Source organism: Pelodiscus sinensis, chromosome 4 (assembly GCF_052426305.1).
Source record: "Pelodiscus sinensis isolate ZL-2025 chromosome 4, ASM5242630v1, whole genome shotgun sequence".
In the NCBI taxonomy this organism is placed as follows: Eukaryota; Metazoa; Chordata; order Testudines; family Trionychidae; genus Pelodiscus; species Pelodiscus sinensis.
The window spans coordinates 43,883,782-43,902,229 of NC_143055.1; the positions used below are offsets into that span (position 1 = coordinate 43,883,782).

The following is an 18,448-nucleotide window of genomic DNA, read 5'->3' on the forward strand; positions in this document are numbered from 1 at the left end:
TTTACTTTGAATTATATGTAACTAGCTGGAGTTACCTGACGTTGCTCGGGACAGTCGATATAACTGAGGTGAGGACCCTGAGGGGAGAAAGAGGGAAGGGAGTCGTGTGCCTGCCGCTGGTGCCCGAGCCCACCCTCTGCTTCCTTGTCCTTCCACTGGCCTTAGAAAGTTACTGTCCCCGCCGATTCCCCTGGGGAAGCCACTTCTCCCAGCACTGCCAAGCTCCGTGCAGCCCCGGGGAGAGGTGTCGGTCTCATCTCTTCCCTCCCACAGTACCTTAAAACCTTCTCCTGGATAAAAGGTTATCCCGTACAAAGTCTGGTTGCGGTAGCTCTTATAGTGTCCAAGTTATTAGTGCACAAACATACAAACATTCTCCTTTATATATTAGAAGAAAGATGTGTCTGGGAAGCATCCAGTGCAGAGAGAGCACGTCAGCTTGGGAATACCCTAGTCCTGCCTTAGGTGACCAGAAGAAGGGGAGGGGTTGAGCCACTCAAGAATCCTGAGTGCAGGCCTTTTAGGGTTACAAGGATTCTACCACATAGGAGAGTGGAAGGGGAGCTCTTGGGCTCAGAGAGACCTCCAATAAAGGAAGTGGGAACTGAGACTCAGATCCTTTCGCCAGGGTAGTGCAGAAGTCAGGAAAGTTCTCCTCAATAGTAGAACCATTAGCTGCTTACACAGATATTATTCGAGTCAGTGTGTACCCGAATGTGCTACCAGGCCTTTTCCCCTTGAACACGTGCTACAGAACATCCAGTGACTGAGACACATAATCAGAGACTCTAAGGCCCAAATGCAGGGCTCACGATCCTGGCTTTTCCTTCCCCTCATTCTGTTTCACGCTGCAGAAGGGGATTCACCACGCTGCCCTCCAGCCTCACTACGAGTAGTGCACCCCCCCCCGCGGCCAGTACAGCCATGTGCCGCATGTAGAGGCTCCGGCCTGGATCCTGCCCGCGGTGGCAGGGACCGCAGGTTGTTCAGACTCCCCTCCGCAACGAACCTGGTGTCCGACTTCCTCTCGGCAGACAAGCCGGGCGCGGGCTCTGTTGCCAATGTCAGGGCGGGGGTTAGCGCAGAGCCTCCTCCCAGGCTGTTCTTCCCCGGCGGGCCGGAGAGCGGCACTGTGTCCCCGCGGCGCACGCTCCGCCTGAGCCGCCCCCTCTCACCCCCGCTCCTGCCGCCGCCGAGCAGCCTCCCCCCCCACCTCTCCTGGGCAGCCGCCGCCAATCGCGAAGCCGGCAGACGTAGGCCGCTCAGGGCTGCGCTTCCCGGGAGCTGTGCGAGGTAAGGGCGGCCCCGGCCGGGGGTCGCTGCAGGCAGCGCGGGGCAGGTTGGGTGAGCGGGCCGCGGCTGCCGGGGAGGAGCCTGGGGGTGGTTGTTCCTCCGCCTCCCTAGAGGGAGCGAGCTGCCCGGCTTCCGAAGCCGGCTGATGTGGGCTCTGCCTCGGAGCGAGGCCGCGGCTTACCTACACAGGCCGGTGCGTCGCGGCCCGTGTCCCCTCCCGCCGCTGCCGGCCATAGGGGCATCGGGGCTGCCCCCGCCGGGGGTTCTCCTCTGGCCTTTGCTCCTAATCCCCATGGGCTCACCAGCCTCCTCGGGGTGCCGCTGCGTCGGGGCTGCGCAGCACCGACCCGGCAGTCAGACAGTATTAATGAGAAAACAGCCAGGATCCCAGTCCCAAATGCGCTGGGAGATGAGCTGCCTGCAGCGGGGAGTATCGCCCAAGCAGCCTTTTCAGCGTGGGGGGACAGTTCCCATCTGCTAGTACCAGTTTGGCAGCGGTTCTCAAACTTTCTGAGACGCGCCCCACGCCGTTCAATACAAACCTCTCCGTAGACCACCAGCCACCCTATTCCCCCCCCCCCCCATTGCAAAAGGGGTGCGGGGCTCTGAGTGGCAGGCAGGCTCGCCAGCAGGGGTGTGGACAATGGAGGCAATTGCGCTGGGGGCCGCCCACTCAAAGAGGCCCGGAGCTCCTCTGAACTGCCGCGGGAGCAAGGGAATGCCGCTCCGCATGGCTTTGAGGGCTGTGGAGGGGCCCAGTGTCGCTGTCCTGCAACGCTAAGGATTGACTGCCCTCGGCCCCACCTCTTCTGGGGGTGCGGAGCCAGCCCACTCTCACCTTGCTCTGGGACCTGCGGTGGCTCTCAGCCCCGCTGGGTGCAGAGGGGACTGAAGGGCGGGGGGGGGGTCTTAGTGGGATGTTGCACAGACGGGTCTGGGCTGGAGGAAGGGTTCGGGAGTGGGGTGGTCTTAGCAGGATGTTGCACGAAGGGGACGGGGGTCTGGGCATGGGGGGGTAAGGTCTTAGTGCGACAGGGGTCTGGGCACGAGGGGGGTGGGGGGCACTTACCTGGTTTAGCACCCCCATTACTCCCAGACATCGTGTTCCAGACACCGCCTTCCTCTCCTCCCATTGGCTGTGGTTCTGGCCAATGGCAGCAGTGGGAAAACCTCCAAACAGTGCCTCCCTGTGCTCCCAGCTGGAAGAGAGGACGAACAGCAGCTTATGGAACTGCTTGCCCCCCAGAGAACCAGATTGGGCACACAAGGCTCAGGCCTCCTCTGCAGAGGGAAGCCAGCACTGGTGTTTCAGTCTCACGGGTGCCTGTGAGGCCAGGGTGCCAGCGCAGACTTGGTGCTAAGGGGCGAGGGGTTGAGCCTTGAGACACTAGTGGTCCTTGGAGCACACTTCGAGAACCACTGCATTATGGGAAATGCCCAGCAGAGTGGGGGAAGCATATTGGGGCTGCTCTGGCAGGACTTTGCAGGCTAAGGGTTTCACTACACTAGGCAATTGACCGGAATAGCTCTTTCTGAGCACTGTGGTGGAATTATTAGTGTACTTCTAAAGCAGAGTAATTGTTCTGGAATTACTTCTTGAGCAGAGCTGTTCTTCCTGAAAATAAATGGCAGAACAGCTCTGTGCAAGAGGGAGTTTTTTGTGCAAGAAGGAGCAGTGTAGACAGCTCCTTCTTGCTCAAAAGCCCGTGCCACAAAAATGATGGCTCATTAGGGATGCAAACGAGGCGTGGCGATATTCATCCCCGTGCCTTGTTTGCATATCTTATTGCACAACAATGCACAGTGTAGACATAGCCATAGTGTAGTTACTATGCTATTTGTGTTTCCATTTGAAGCCAGCACTGTAGAAGGACTCCTTGCAGAATACCTGTCCTTGGTTGCCACAGAGTGGCACTAGGGCCTTTCTAAAGTGGTTACTGTTTCAATAAGAAGTTGGGGTACTCTAGTTCAACACTGTAGCTGTATCCATAGCAGTTAAATTGATTTATGATGAGCAACATGGACATATGCATCCCACTTCTAATGTAATGAAATCAGTGTAAGAAGATGTACTCTGAATCTTTCATTCCAAAATGGCCCTCCTGTTCACCTTTCCACACTCGCTTCCTTTGGGATTGCGTAAATCAGCAGTCAAATACACTGGTAAATCATAGGATTCGAGCAAATTTAGGCATTACCGTGGAGCTGGCCGGACTTGTATACCTTTCCAGTCACTTGTGGTCATGAAGTGTATTGCAGGTATGGAAGCCACTTGCAATACCAACATTTCTGACAAGATTAACTCTTCTTGCTAATTTATAAGTATGTATAGATTCTGTAGTTACTGCAGACTCCCATACTGCTGTCATGCTATAATAGCAGCCATGACAGGACAGTCTATTTATATCTTAGTTATCTCCCAACACTGCAGCACTCCTGAATCCTGCTATAACCAAACTATCTACTCATACTCACCCCTAAACGTAGATTTTGTAAAAGAGTCTGAACACCTATAACTTGTGGAAATGTTTTACTAATTTGTTTTAAAAATGTACAATGTATAAGATATAGCAATTGCAGAACAGACATTCCCCTGCAGAGTTCTCAATTCAAAATGTGAATAATTGACAACTTAAAAGTAAAATTAATAATACATAAAATGATACTAATTTCTTTTAAAGAAAAATGTATTTTTAGACATTTTGTTTTTAATAATCTCACATGTTGAAGATGTGATTTTTATGTTGTGTCCATTTAAAACACTTTAATCTCTGCTGCAGACATATTTTAGGAGAATAACCATAGTGCAGTGGTCTCCAACCTTTTTAAGCATGAGATCACTTTTTGAATTTACCGGTAAATGCAATCCAGGATCTACCTCAGCCCAAATACTCTTGCCCTGCCTCCTTCCCACCCATCTTGGAGGCCCTGCCTCTTTTTACTCCATCTTCCCTCATCCTCTCACACTTTTATCAGGCAAAGGGCTGAGGTGTGGGGGAGGGAGATGTGGACTCTGATCTTGGTCTAAAGGATTTAAGTGTGGGAGGGGTTCTGAACTGAGCCTGGGGCAGGGAATTGAGGTGCAGGTTCAGGGTGCAGGCTGTGAGAGAGAGTTTGGGTGCAGGGGGACTCAGTGCTAGGACAGGAGTTTGGGGTCCAGGAGGGTTCAGGTCTGGGGTTTGGAATATGGGCTCCAGCTGGGCACAGGTGGCTTCTGGGTGGTGGTCCAGGGAAATAAGGCAGGCTTACCCCTATTCTGGCCCTGCACCACTCCCAAAAGCAGTCAGCAAATTCTCTCCATCTCTGCCTTCCCCTGCTCTGTGGAGGTGGGGTACAGAGTGGGGGGAGGGGCATCCTGACATTAGTGCCCCCTCCTTTTCTTCCTGAGCCCTGCACAACAAGCAAGAGGCCCCTGGGGGGGGGGGGGGGGAAGCCCCAAGGCAGAGGGCAGGAGCAGCATGGCAGTGCTGAGATGGGCAGATAAAGTGCCAGTACTTGATAGCCTCCCGTCCAAACCTGTCAGGATCACCTGTCAAAGGCTGTAAGGTCTACCAGTAGATCCCGATCTATTGGTTGGTGAGCACTGACATAGCCATGTTGGTGTATATGATTACACTAATTTTAGTAGAGATGACTTGAAATATTGTGCAAAAATATTGCACTCTAATTTTTAATATTCCTCATTTTTTCCCTTGAGCTTGTTCCTTCCCTTACTTTAAATATGTTCTAATGAATGTAAACAACTTTTTAAACATTTAAAGTTCCTCCTCATGACGCATTTTCAGCATTCTCATTAAGACTTGTTGACTTGTGCCCCCATTTGCTGAAGTCCTGGGAGGCAACCCTGCTTAAAAACAAAGTAATCTGTATACAAATCTTTCTGGGAATTAGCTGTAGATGCTTCCAGCTAAACAAAATATCAGCAATAAAGAAATCAGTTGATTCCTTCTCTATATATTTCATCACATTGACATGTTAAATGACAGTCTGGAGTTTATCTATGCTACTGGCTGTAGCTGTGCTACTGTACCATCATAATGTAGATCAGATCTACTGAACTTGGGAAGCCCTGGGGGCCACAGTAATACTCACAGCCCATGCTGAGGCAGCAACTTGCATGACAGCACTTTTAATGAGCAATGACAGTTCAGGAATTTAACGACTAAAATGCATATCAACAGAAGATCATTATTTTGACTACTTTTTTGTTTGGGCTCCCACCTGCTGGCCGTAAACAAACAAGCCACAGGCCATGTGTTGAGTAGCCCTGTTGTAGATGTTTCCTACAGGCACAGAAGGTTTTTTTCTGTTTCTGTAGGGCAGGGTTCGGCTACCTTTTCAAACCAAAGAGCCAAGCTACGTCAAAATTCAGAACAAGTGGTCAACAAAGAGCCATATAAGAATGCCCATTTGTGTGACTGAAAATATACAATTTAATAATTATTGATAATTGACATAATGATTAATAATAGCATAAATGAAACGTACTCACAGACATTATTTAATGGGACTTCTGCTGCTGCCTCTTTTCACACAGTTCTGTGAAGTTTACATCATAATTGGTCAAATCCAGCTTCATGTACACATTCAGGTTATCTTCTGACAATGTTATGGTGGGGGCTAAGGATGTGGGGGCTCAGGGCAGGGGTTTTGGGTGTATGATGAACTCAGGACACAAGATTGGAGTGTGTGGGGGTGCAGGAGTGTTATGGCAGGGCTTTGGGGATGTAAAGATATGATGGGGACAGGATTGGGATATGTAGAGGGTGCAGGAGTGTGGGGATGTGGAGGTGTAAGAGTTTGGGGATGTGGGGGTATGAGGGTCTCAGGATAGGTGGTTCAGGTGTATGATGGGCTCTGGGTTGGTGTGGGTGCAGAAATATGATGATACTACAGCCAGATGGGGGCTTGTTGGCCAGGCTTCATTTTTAAATAAAGTAAAATATTATGTCCAACACAAAAGATTTCAACATTGTCCTTATTTATGGCAGGGGATCTTTTTTAGATTGGGGGGTCACTGATCCACAGAAAAATGAGTTGGTAACCACATGAGAGAAGCAAAAATAAATAAATCTCCACCCCCCCCCTGAACTCTCACTGATGTGGCCCCTAACTGAAACACCTCACTCCCTTGGTGGTCCAGTCCCAGCATTGGGGAGGGGCAGAGAGGACTAAGGTTCAAGGCCTCAGGCCAGTTTTACTCTTCTGGGATTTCAGGGTTAGTGGATTTTTGTGGGCTTCCCAGGCTTTGGGGTAGGGCCAAATATGAGGGATTAAGTGTGTGGGATAAGGCTGCCAGTGAATGGGATAGGGATGTAGGATCTGGGCGGGAAGTGGAGTGTAGACGGGTGACGGTGTGAGGTCTGGGTAGGAGGTAGGGTGCAGGAGCAGGCTGGGAGTAAGGTATCTGGCTGGGGGAAGGGGACAGAGCAATGAGGGGGCAGGAGTGGGCTGGGGGCAGGCTGTCTGGCTGGAGGAATGGGCAGTAGTGGGCTGGGGCAGGGCATCTAGCCAGGGGAGTGAGTGTGGGAGTTGGGTCTGGACATGAGGGGGTGAGGCAACACTTGTTTTCATGCCACGTCGCAGGCACCATGTAACTCTGCCTCCCGCTGCTCCCATTTGCCAGAAGGAAACCTCCAGGAAGTATGCAGGGGACGCTTCCAGGAAGTGTGTCCCAGGGAAGGAAAAGGGCAGCACACATGGAGCCATTTTTGGTTCCGCTTGTTTTACGCATGCCAGGGAAGAAAAATGGCAGTGCACAGAGCCATGCTTGTTCCATACAAACCAGATTTCGCGGGGAGGCTCAGGACTTTCTTCCTCTGCACTCCCCAGGAAGGCAGCACTGGCATTCCAATCTTGCTGGGGGCCGTAAGGCTGTAGTGTCTTCACTGGCTCCCTGCTGCAGAGGAAGATGGGGAGGCTGTGTTGGGGCTCCAGAAGAGCCATATCTGGCTCCCTAGTGAGCTATATTTGGCTCATGAGCCATAGGTTGTTGAAGAGCAGGGCTACTCAACACACAGCCAGGCCTGCAGGCTGTTCAGCCCACGGGTGGGAGCCAAAACAAAAAAGATGTGTGTTTAAGTAGTTAAATTCCTGGACTGCCATTGCTTATTAAAAGTGCTGTCATATGGGTAGAAATTGGGTAAATATTGCATTTTATTATCAGCAGAACTAACTTAAATGGGGCCTGTGTGTTGTGTAGTCTTGCCTTAATCTTTGTATTTATCCCCATCAGTGTGAAATATATATTTGCATGTATATGCAACCACACTTAAGTTGCTGTCCTTGGCATGTGCTGTGAGTATCATTGTGGCCCCTGGGGCTTCCAAAGTTGAGTAGCCCTGTTATAGTGTATACACCTCCTAATTAGCAATTGCTAGGTCACTAGACTCATTCTTCCACTGTTCTAGACACATTTATGTGGGAGTGGGGAAGAGGGGGTTAGATTGGCATATCTGTAGCATTCAAGGTTGAGAATTTTTCACATCTCTGAGTGCTCTAGCTATATTGACCTAACTTTTAAGTGTAATCCATGTCCGAGAAAAGAGGAAAGAACATAAAACTCCTAGGCTGTGTCTACAATGGTACCCTTTTCTGGAAAAGGAATGCTAATGAGACCAGTCGGAATTGCAAATGCCGCGGAGGATTTAAATATCCCCCGCGGCATTTGCATGAACATGGCTGCTGCTTTTTCCCGGCTCTGGGCTTTGCCGGAGAAAAGCGCCTGTCTAGACGGGATCTTTCGGAAAATAAAGCCCTGATTTTAAGAGGAATAAGGGATCTTCCGGAAAAGGCTTTATTTTCCGAAAGATCCCGTCTAGACGGGCGCTTTTCTCCGGCAAAGCCCCGAGCCGGAAAAAAGCGGCAGCCATGTTCATGCAAATGCCGCGGGGGATATTTAAATCCCCCGCAGCATTTGCAATTCCGACTGGTCTCATTAGCATCCCTTTTCCGGAAAAGGGTGCCAATGTAGACGCAGCCCTCCAGTATTCTTTATGATCTCCCAACTTCTTTCTGTGTTCCTCCTTCACACGTGCTTTATGAAAATTGGCTTATAAATATAAGTCCCAAAGGAGTAGTCATGTTTGTCTATATGTACAAAAGCAGCAAGGAGTCCTGTAGCACCTTAGCTATTAATTTATTTATTGAGGCATAAACTTTCATGGGTAAAACCCATTTCATCTGATGAATTGGCGGTGCCACAGGACTCCTTGTTCATATAAATACAGTAATTCCCCATTTAACATGGTAGATATGTTTCAGAAAATGATTGTGCTAAGTGAAAATGTGTTATGCGGAGCCAATTTTCCCATTGAAAATAATGGAAAAGGTGGGGATTGCATTTCAAGCGCATGTATGCTCGCAGCTCCAGCCTGCACTTGTTAGCAGCTGGGACCAGGACATAAGTTTGGGGGAGAAAGGGGACTGGGTTATAGCAGGGAGGGTAGGTGTTTGGCTCCGGAGAAGGGAAGGGAAAGACAGGGGAGGAGGCTTGCAGCCGGCGGCTCAGTTTCCCCAGCTCGCCGGTCACCGGCAGGTGCGCAGAGCTTCCTCTGCCTCCTTACAAAGCGCTGGAGGTTTGCCACTTGCTGCGCAGTTCCCCGGTGACCCCCCCCTGGCCAGATGCCAGAGGGGGTCACCGGGGAACAGCGCTGCGAGCGGCAAACCTCTGCCACTTTGCAGGGAGGCTGGGGAAGCCTCGCGCAGCTGCCGGCTACCGGTCGGCCCTAGGGGAAATCATGTTATTGCAGGGACGGAGTCATGTTGTTTGAAAAATATTCCCTAAAAAATAAAAAATCGTGCTATCGCGAAAACGTGTTAAGTGGGCAAGTGTTAAGTGAGGAATTACTGTATGCATAATTTGGTGACGCTTTGGGCAAAATACCTCATGTAATCTATCAATTTTAATGTTAGTCTGCTGGATCTGTGTATCCTATTTTGGTGCATGTATCATTCTTGTATGAGAAGTTAGAAATACAAAGTATGAGGTTGTTTATAGTTTTAAATGTGCTGATGTGAGCCATTACAGATGCTCCTTCCCAAGCCTTAATGAATGCGGGGGAAGTCAACTTAACACCTTGTAAATAGACTTGTTTGTCCTGTAAGTCCAAAGGTGATTGGACTAGTTAGACGTGATCATACCACCTGGTACTGGGATTCAATTTTGAGCCTGATAGTTACATGGAAGAGAAAATGAAGAGCAAAAGGTCTTCACCCCACAGCAGGAACTATGTAAGCAAGGGAAAGTATTCAGCTCTTTGTCTTTGGCTAGTCTGGGGAGTGGCCTGGCACGCTAGAAAACAAATCGTAGACTCAGAGGGATAGCCATGTTAATCTGTAACTTGAAAAAGAACAAATACTCCTGTGGCACCTTACTCTTGTCTGCACTAAGGGATAAGTTCAAATTAAGTTACACAACTTCAGCTACGTTAATTGTGTAGGTTTAAGTCAAAGTAACTTGAATTTTGGTGCCATCCACAGTGTGGGAAATCAAATGGAATACACTTTCCCTTCCACTTCCCTTATTTCTCGTAGAAGCAGGACTACCAGCATCGATGGAATCTCCCTGTCAGTTTGTATTAGCGTGTCTTCATTAGACCTGCCCGTGGGCCACTTGTTAGTGGCCCACAGTGTGAGTTGGGTTTATTCAGGGCTCACCATGCGGCCCACAGATGGGATCCTTTGAACATGGCCTTCACTGGGAACACACTGCATAATGGTATTCTGTTGAAATGAGTTTTAGTAGTTTAATTCCTGGACTGTCATTGCTCATTAAAAAGTAGTCATATGGGCGGAAATTGGGTAAATATTGCATTTTATTAATATCAGCAGAACTGACTGAAATGGGGCCTGCGTGTTGTGTAGTCTTGCCTTAATCTTTGTATTCATGCCCATCAGTGTGAAATAAGCTATTTGCATATTTTGCATATATATTTGCATGTATATGCAACCACACTTAAGTTGCGGCCCTCGGCATGTGCAGTGGGTATCATTGTGGCCCCCTGGGGCTTCCAAATTTGAGTAGCCTTGCGCTAATTCAGACCCCGCAAGATCGACTGTGGCTGCTTCTATCTTCTCTGTAGTGTAGACATGGTCTTAGAGACTAACAAATATATTTAGTATTGTGAGCTTTCATGGAGAAGACCCACTTAATCAGATGAGGACCCATGATAAGCAGGTGTCAGTGGCATGATCATCACAATGGGGAACAATTCCAAAGGATCTTCTGTGAGCACAACCCTTCACCATATTTATTTTCCCACTTTTTTTGTTTGATGGCCTTGTCAACACTTGCATTTTGATAAACTTTTCCATTGTTGCATTGACAGTGATGCATCACAATCTATGGACACAACAATGGAAGCACTAATGTAGGCTGGAAGTCAGTCTATACTAGGGATGTAAAAGGTTAATCAGTTAACCAATAAGCCTCACCCTTAATAGAACCTGCAGCAAAGCCTCCTCCCTGGGAGCAGGGCCAGCTGCAACCTAGACAGTTCTGCTTTGCCACAGCTGAAAAGCTGCCTTCCCTGGGAGCTGACAGCAGCCCCAGAGCAGGGCTGGGAGATGACAACCTCCCTGAATGATAATAGCTATGACAGAAGCATTTTTCTTTTAACATAGCTGTGTTTACATTGGGGATTAGATCAACATAGCTGGGTTGGACAGTGTTGTGGGGTTTTTTTCACACCCTCGACAAACCACGGCAAAATCCACTCGCCAGCCACACATGAGCCAGATCCGCACTGCGCATGCACATGCCGCCGGTGAACAGCGCTACCGGCTGAAATCTACTTGCCATGGGCGAGTAGATAAATGGATTTGTCGAGCCCTGTAAATAAAACTTTAAATTTAGACAAACCTTTGCATGCAATATGCTGGATGTAAAATACGCTAATCTGCTGTGTATTTAGTCGTCATGTGGACCTTGCTATCGTGCACTAAACATTCCACATAGACATCTGTGGACAGTCTTATTCCAACATAAGACTGTCTTGTTTCTGTTCAGTTTAATCCACTTTCAAAGTTCATTAGTTTAAATAGGAGCCAAGTCCATTCTTTTTCTAGAATAAGAATGTCCATACATAAGAGTTATCCTGGAATAGTTGTCCCTCACTAACTTTTTACCTAGACAAACCCTTACTTGCTTATTTAGCACTTACTCCTTTGGGAAGTTTTGACAAAACACAATTGAAAACATAGTTTACTGAGCTGTCTGGAAAAGAGTGGTCAGGTGTTTTATAAAGTGGCAAAATTCTTAGTTCAGATGTCTACTCTTCCAAGATTTTACTTCATTTTCTACCACTTTGATGAATTTGTGACAGTTTGTTTCACAAACATAGATTTAGGCTAGAAATTGGGATACATTTTAAGGGCTAAAATAACTCAGAATTTTGTCCATCAGCCATACTCAAACTTATTTATCCTGTTCTAGACTCAACCTGTGATCTTTGTATTGGGATGAGTCTTGTTGGCTAAAGGAATAGAAGTGTTTCAGAAATCTTCTGGATACTACGGTAGACTTCCGATAATCCGGCACCTTTGGGACCTAGGTGGTGCCAGATTATCAGATATGCTGGAGTATCAGGAGGTACTGTATACCCCCAACCCAATCCTGCCCCCCCCCCCAACCTTGTGCTCAGGTCCTGGAGCTGCTGGTACAGACGTGCATCTCCCTCTGGGAACTGGGCTTTTCAATGAGCTGGCCAGGATGCCGTATGTAATCCAATCCCCCTCCCCTCCCAGTTCCCCAGAGCCAAACACTTCCCCTACCTGCTGTAACCTGATCCCACTCCCCCCAACCTTATGCTCAGGTCCCGGTACAGCTGCACATCTCCCTCCAGGCACTGGGGCACGTGTGCCTAGCGGCCGGCTTTTCAATGAGCTGGCCGGGACACTGTGCGTAACTCAATCCCGCTCCCCTTCCTTCCCCTTCCCCAGAGCCAAACACCTCCCCTCCCTGCTATAACCCACGTGAGAGTGGCTGACCTGAGCGGTTCCGGGTTCCGTCAGGAGTGCTTGCCATTTTGATGCTGAACTATTTGAGTGCTGGACAATTGCGTGCCGGACTATTGGAATTTTACTGTACTTTGAAACTAGTATCAGAGGGGTAGCCGTGCCTCTGACGAAGTGGGTCTTTGCCCATGCAAGCTTATCCTCCAGCAAATCTGTTACTCTATAAGGTGCCACAGGACTCCTCGGTACTTTTAAACTACATTTTCAATCAGACTGGGATGGTAATATCAAGAACTTGTAAATTGTCAAGTCATTCAGCATCTTTGTAAACTATTTCCTTTTTATTGAGGTCTGTGTTATATGAAACGTGTTCTATATTTTGATCAAAGTTCTCCTTATGCTTAGAAAAATTTCAGCATACTTTGGTGCAAATGAATAACCAATCCTATGAGTTCCAAAAAGCGTCAACCCATAACAGTGGTTGCGGAAGAATATTTAAACTTCCACAGTGTGCTTTAGGACAGTATGTCCTAGTCATGGTTCACTAATTTAACTAGAATGTGTCAGCCGACGGTCAGGGCTCCCTATATCTGTCCCTTAAGACCGGCTGAAGTTCTTTTAAATTGTGCCTGGTTCTGTTACAGCAACTGAAGGAGTCAGGTTAAAACTTAAACAGTTACAGGTTTATTTGAGGAAGCTTATAAATCATATGGTTGCAATGGCTATTGTTCTATTTCTTAACTACTAGCAAAATATAGATCTTAAAAATGGTTACAAAGAAGATAAAGATAGAAAAATAGAAATAATGGTACCAAGTAACAGCTTACTCTTTCTATGTGTACACTTAAGACAGAGGACCACATCCAGGTACAATTTTTACCCCCTTCTGTGCCTCTCGACTCCAGCATGTCAGGCCAGGGCCGGTCCCTCAATTCCTAGGAAAGACGAAAATACGAGGTGGGCGTCCCCATAGAACCTCGGGAGGTCAAACACCTAACCCGACCAGCAGGTAGAGGGTAGAATGACACTCAAAGTGAGTGTGTGCTGGGCCCATCTTTTATACTCATGGGTCACGTATTTCTCTTTCTTGTCTGTCATGCCAAATGGGGCTGGTCTGTCTTCTGTGAGACCAGTTCTTACAAGGGAGTTGTGAACTTAATTTACACTTGTAAGAGAGATAACTAAATTGGAATTACTGGGGATTCTTTTCTCAGTGGGAAATTCCTCTCCCAGGGACTGTGTGTGTTCGAATCAACATAGGTGCCAGCCGGTGGCAGTTCTCGCAGCCTCAAGGCCAGCTTATTGCCTTAATCGCTCTCTCCTCATATCTATGTTTTCAGCTTCTCAGGATCAGATGAGCCAGCATAGACTATGCTGATTTTACTGCTCCTTCTCTGCCCTGTATGCTTCAGAGAGGCAAATAAGATGGATGAGATGGGGGGGGGGGGGTGTCTGTCTGGCTACAGAATGAAAACTAGAATCAGCCATGGGGGGCTTCCATCCCCTAATTTAATTTGGCCTGCAGTCTCTGTTCCATGGGCCGGAAGCCCTGAGCCTTGGTTTCTTCTCCTACCCCTCTTCCCCCCACTGAACTGGAGCTGCAAGCACTAGCTCATGGCGATCAAGGAACCACTGCCAATGAGAGCTACGAGGGTAGCACCTGCAGGCAAGAGCGCCTCTTGCTCTTCCCCCAGGGCTGCAGGGACATTCTGGCCACTTCTGGAAGTGGCACAGTGCCACAGTACTGGGAACCGCCTAAGGTAAGCGCCACATACCCCCCTGACACTCCAACCCCTGTCTGTAAAAGAATACCTATCTGTAAAAGAAGTTATAATATTTGGTCTTTAAAGTTGCTCAGTGTTACTAGGTTTGTTGGAATATTACATCTGGTATTTTATTCTGTATTTTGATCATTTCTCTTTTCAAGAGAGTGCATTTGCAACACCTGATGCCCGATTCATATGTTCAGCAATATGGTTTCCTGACCTCAAGAGAACAGCATATCAAGTATCTACAAATTCTTAAATGAAAGTAAACATTGGTGCTGATTTCTGCAAGATGTGACCGGACTAATTGTTAAATAACCTAGTATGGCGTAGTCAGCAAAGCTCAAAATGTAAGTTCCTTTTTTAATTATTTTACTTGAACTATACATGTTTTTCTTTCACTCAGTGGAGATTCTATAACCTTTATGAAAAAGGGAGCATGGCAATGTTTTGTGTATATGCAGTTTCAAAAGTATAATGTCAAAATGAAATATTCTTATAAATCTAGTTACTTAAATATCCTTCCTAAATTTCTGTCAGCAATTTAAAGTTAATGTTTTAGTCATGCCACCTGAGATTTGAATTATAAAAGCTAGACCAGTTTAAAGTTTCTGTACATGAATTGGAGTATTCCAAGATAAAAACATGTATTTTTTTCAATTTATCTCAGGGTCTTTTTTTTTCTCTTGGACTATTCTATGCTCCCCACTGTGTTTGTTTACTTCAGTCCCTCCCCAGCATCATGACATTTTGATGCAAATCTCTGTTGCTGCTTATTTCTTGGGGATTCTTTTCAATTTTTAGAATCAGTCACACTTGTTTTGGGTGGGTTTATTGGCAACTGTTGAGCCCCTTTTTAATGAAACACAAAACCAAATTTTGGACTAACGCTATTCATTAATCTTATGCAGTGCTCAAAAAACTTACCAGACATGATTATGAAGGTAACCATTAGCTTTCAGAAATTATCTGTAGTTACACTTCTCCCTCTGTGATTTAAAGTAATGAACAATTTGTGTTCTGCTTATTGCATACTTATTGTTAATCAGCTTTCTATTTCAATTTACCTTATGTATATTAGACACAAAACATTGGATGCTGCCTACAATAACATCTAACACTTCTTGTAGTAATAATACACTTTATTAACAATGACAATACAAGGCTTTGTAAAAATTGAATATTTTTCACTTGTTAGTAATTTTTCTATAAACAGAAAGGAAGGTTGGTCTTGTAGTATTAAGATGTTGGACTGAGACTTGGGACATCTGGATTCAGTTCCTATCTGTGCCACAGATTTCCCACTTAATTTCTCTGTGCCTCAATTCCCCACCTGTAAACTGGGGACTGTAAACTTTGTCTACTTAGATTGAAAGCTCTTGCAGGCAAGGACAATTTCTTAGGCCTATGCAAGTGGCATCGTGTAAGGTAGGTGTAACTATGTACTGTGGTAAAAAGCAGGCTGCATCCGTCCTGTGGTACGTAGATACATGAGAACAGGTCTGGCAATGGGGAGCCAGTGGAGAACTGCTAGAACTGTGCCCTGGTGCCTGCCCCTGCTACAGTCTTTTCTTCCTGCCACAGTCTTTCACTGCAGTGAAGCCTTTTTGTGCCTTAAGGAGCTGCCAGAACCTTTCCTTTCAGGAAGGAAAGACTTGAGTTGTAGGGAGGCAGCTGGATACTACAGCATGACAAAAGGCACTGCTTGGGTGTGTAGAAAGCTGTGTAGAGGTATATACCTTAAGGTTCTGACGTGGTTATACTTGCCTAAGCAGTGCCTTATCTGTCTACATCAGTGGTGGGCAACCTGTGGCTAGTTGGCCACAAGACAGGTATTGTATCTTTTGTCTGCAGGTATGAGTGTCTGAAGCTCCCATTGACTATAGTTCGCAGTTCCCGGCCAATGGGAGTTGCAGACGATTGTACATATAGATACAAGGTAAACAAGCTGTCTGGCGGTTCACCAGCAGCTTACCCTGATGAGCCATGTGTTTGCTCATGATGGTGCTTTGGTCTCATTTATGGCCTTTAAGTACTACTGTAATACAAATTATAATGAATGATGTTTGCCGTTTAGCACATTTCAGAATTATACTAAACATAAATTGTAATTATATGACATTTAGCCCAACAGTCTTTAGAATTAAAGAGTATTTAGAGTGTCTTAATATTGTTCTAGTGTTAATTTTTTGTTCTCTATTTTTAGGAGTTTAGTATAAGGAAAATAAGTGAGTCAGAGGCAATAGAGTTTGTTTAGTATAAGGAAAATAAGTGAGTCAGAGGCAGTAGAGCTTGCAAGAGTGGGCCCACAATATGGCTTTAGAAATCTATGCCAACAGATACATTCAGAATCATAGAGAAGGATTAGAGCAATTGAGAAATAGGAACGCTCTCTCCAAGCACTGTAACCGATGGGATCTTGGGAGTCAGATATATAACATTAAAACAGAGAGAAAGACAAGAAAAGATAGATAAGTGAAAGAAATTGCTATGCAATGTGTAATGGCAGCATGCAGCATTACAGGGCAATGGTTAAATGTGAAAGCGGAGTTACTTAGGAAAACCCAGAAATCTATGAAGGAGGAAAAGGCAATTCAGAAATTAGAGTATTGCTTCTAAGGAATGGTTAACTCTTTTCCATAAGGTAGGATTAAGTCAGTCTCAAGTATGAGAGGCGCATGAGAATGCTCAGGAGTGGAAGAGAAAGGCAGTTGCCAGCTTAAAGTCACTGGATGAATATAAACAGGATTGTGGTTTGTTTGTTGAAACAAATCAAAGAGTTAGAAGATCGTGAAATGTGCTGGAAAAAGATGAGGCAACGCTGTCAGTATTGGAAGATGGAGGAGCAACCACAGAGGCATTTTTCAACAGCAAGCTGGGGTATACAGATAGAGTAGATACGGAGGTGTTCCCATAGATTGTGGGAGAGCTAGAAAATAAGCTAGCGCCAGTTTCCTTTCTTATCGTATTGGTGAAACCAATGGAGGTTGACCAAGTTAAGGGACCAGTTACCCAGAGTAGGATAAAAGAGTTGGTTATGGCAAGCTCAGCTGCAAATGCAGAGACAGAGACTCAGGAACAGTAGAGTAAGCTAGAAAAGGAAGCTGACAGGAGCAAGTGGCAAGCAATCAGCCACAGTGCCATAGGAGGAGCTGAATAAATCAGACACTGTCCTTTTCAAGGAAGAATCTAATGTCAGGAGAAAAGTAAAGAAGGCTTCAAGGGGAAGGTACCTTTGCCTTCGCGGTTATTCCCAGCTCTCCACCGAACTGGAGGAGTGTCGTTGGAGGCTCAAAGTGTTGAAAAAATGGAACATGAAGTATCAGAGGGAGTTCAAGCATCTAATGCATATACAGGCAGTCCCCGGGTTACGTACAAGATAGGGACTGTAGGTTTGTTCTTAAGTTGAATCTGTATGTAAGTCGGAACGCTGCTGAAACTGACCGCCAGTTCTGACTTACATACAGAATCAACTTAAGAACCCCCAAGCGTCCCCAAGTCAGCTGCTGCTGAAACTGATCAGCAGCTGATTCCAGGAAGCCCGGGGCAGAGCAACTCTGCCTCGGGCTTCCTGTAGTCAGCGCTGGTCAGTTTCAGCAGCGGCTAAATCAGGACGCCTGGGGCAGAGCAGCTGGGGTGCTGCTGGGTTGGTCCAGTAGCGCCTCTCCTCGGCGCTACTGGACCAACCCAGCAGCACCCCATCTGCTCTGCCCCAGGCGTCCCGATTCAGCTGCTGCTGAAACTGACTAGCAGCGGCTGAATCAGGACCAGAGCAGCTGGGGTGCTGCTGGGTTGGTCCAGTAGCGCCCAGAGCAGTGCTGCAAGACCAACCGGCAGCGCCCCAGCTGCTCTGCCACAGGCATCCGGAGAAAAGCCTAGTCTGCTGGGAGAGGGGGGGCCTACTAGCTGCGCGCCCCTCCCCCCACCCAAGCAGACGAGGAAGACGCAGGCGGCGCACCGAGACACACCGTGGTCCTACCGCCTGGGTCCTCCGCGGCTTTGCTCCCCGTCTCCCTGGTCTGCTGGAGACCAGCAGACCAGGGAGACGGGGAGCAAAGCCTCTGAGGACGCCGGCAGTGGGACAGCCGCAGGGCGCCTGGGCTGCCTCGCTGCCCGAGCCCCTCCGCAGCTTTGCAAAGCCTCGGGGAAGCCAGCAGCGGAGCAGCCCAGGCGCGCCTGGGTTGCCCCGCTGCCCGAGCCCCCCCGCGGCTTTGCAAAGCCTCAGGGAAGCCGGCAGCGGAGCAGCCCAGGCGCGCCTGGGCTGCCTCGCTGCCCGAGCCCCTCTGGGGCTTTGCTCCGCGTCTTCCTGGTCTGCAGACCAGGGAGACGCGGAGCAGCTTTTCTCGCCCGGAGTACACGGGCGGCGGGACCGCGAGGTCCCGCAGTCCGTGTACTCCGGGGCAGCCCCGTTCGTAACTGCGGATCCGACATAA

General features: G+C 47.7%; 1 protein-coding gene across 8 annotated transcripts in view; it reads left to right on the forward strand.

Moving 5' to 3' along the window:
- Positions 1 to 1,042: 1,042 nt before the first annotated feature.
- The window catches only part of N4BP2 (NEDD4 binding protein 2), a 77,077-nt gene continuing 59,671 nt past the window's right edge, over positions 1,043 to 18,448 (forward strand). For 7 of the 8 annotated variants that reach the window (XM_089777848.1, XM_025187933.3, XM_025187932.3 and 4 more), the window contains exons 1-2: positions 1,106 to 1,293; positions 14,177 to 14,365. The gene's annotated coding sequence lies outside the window, so the exon portion shown is untranslated. Of the gene's footprint in view, positions 1,294 to 14,176; positions 14,366 to 18,448 lie in introns of all 8 variants that reach the window. The other variant, XM_075930549.2, reaches the window with a different exon arrangement.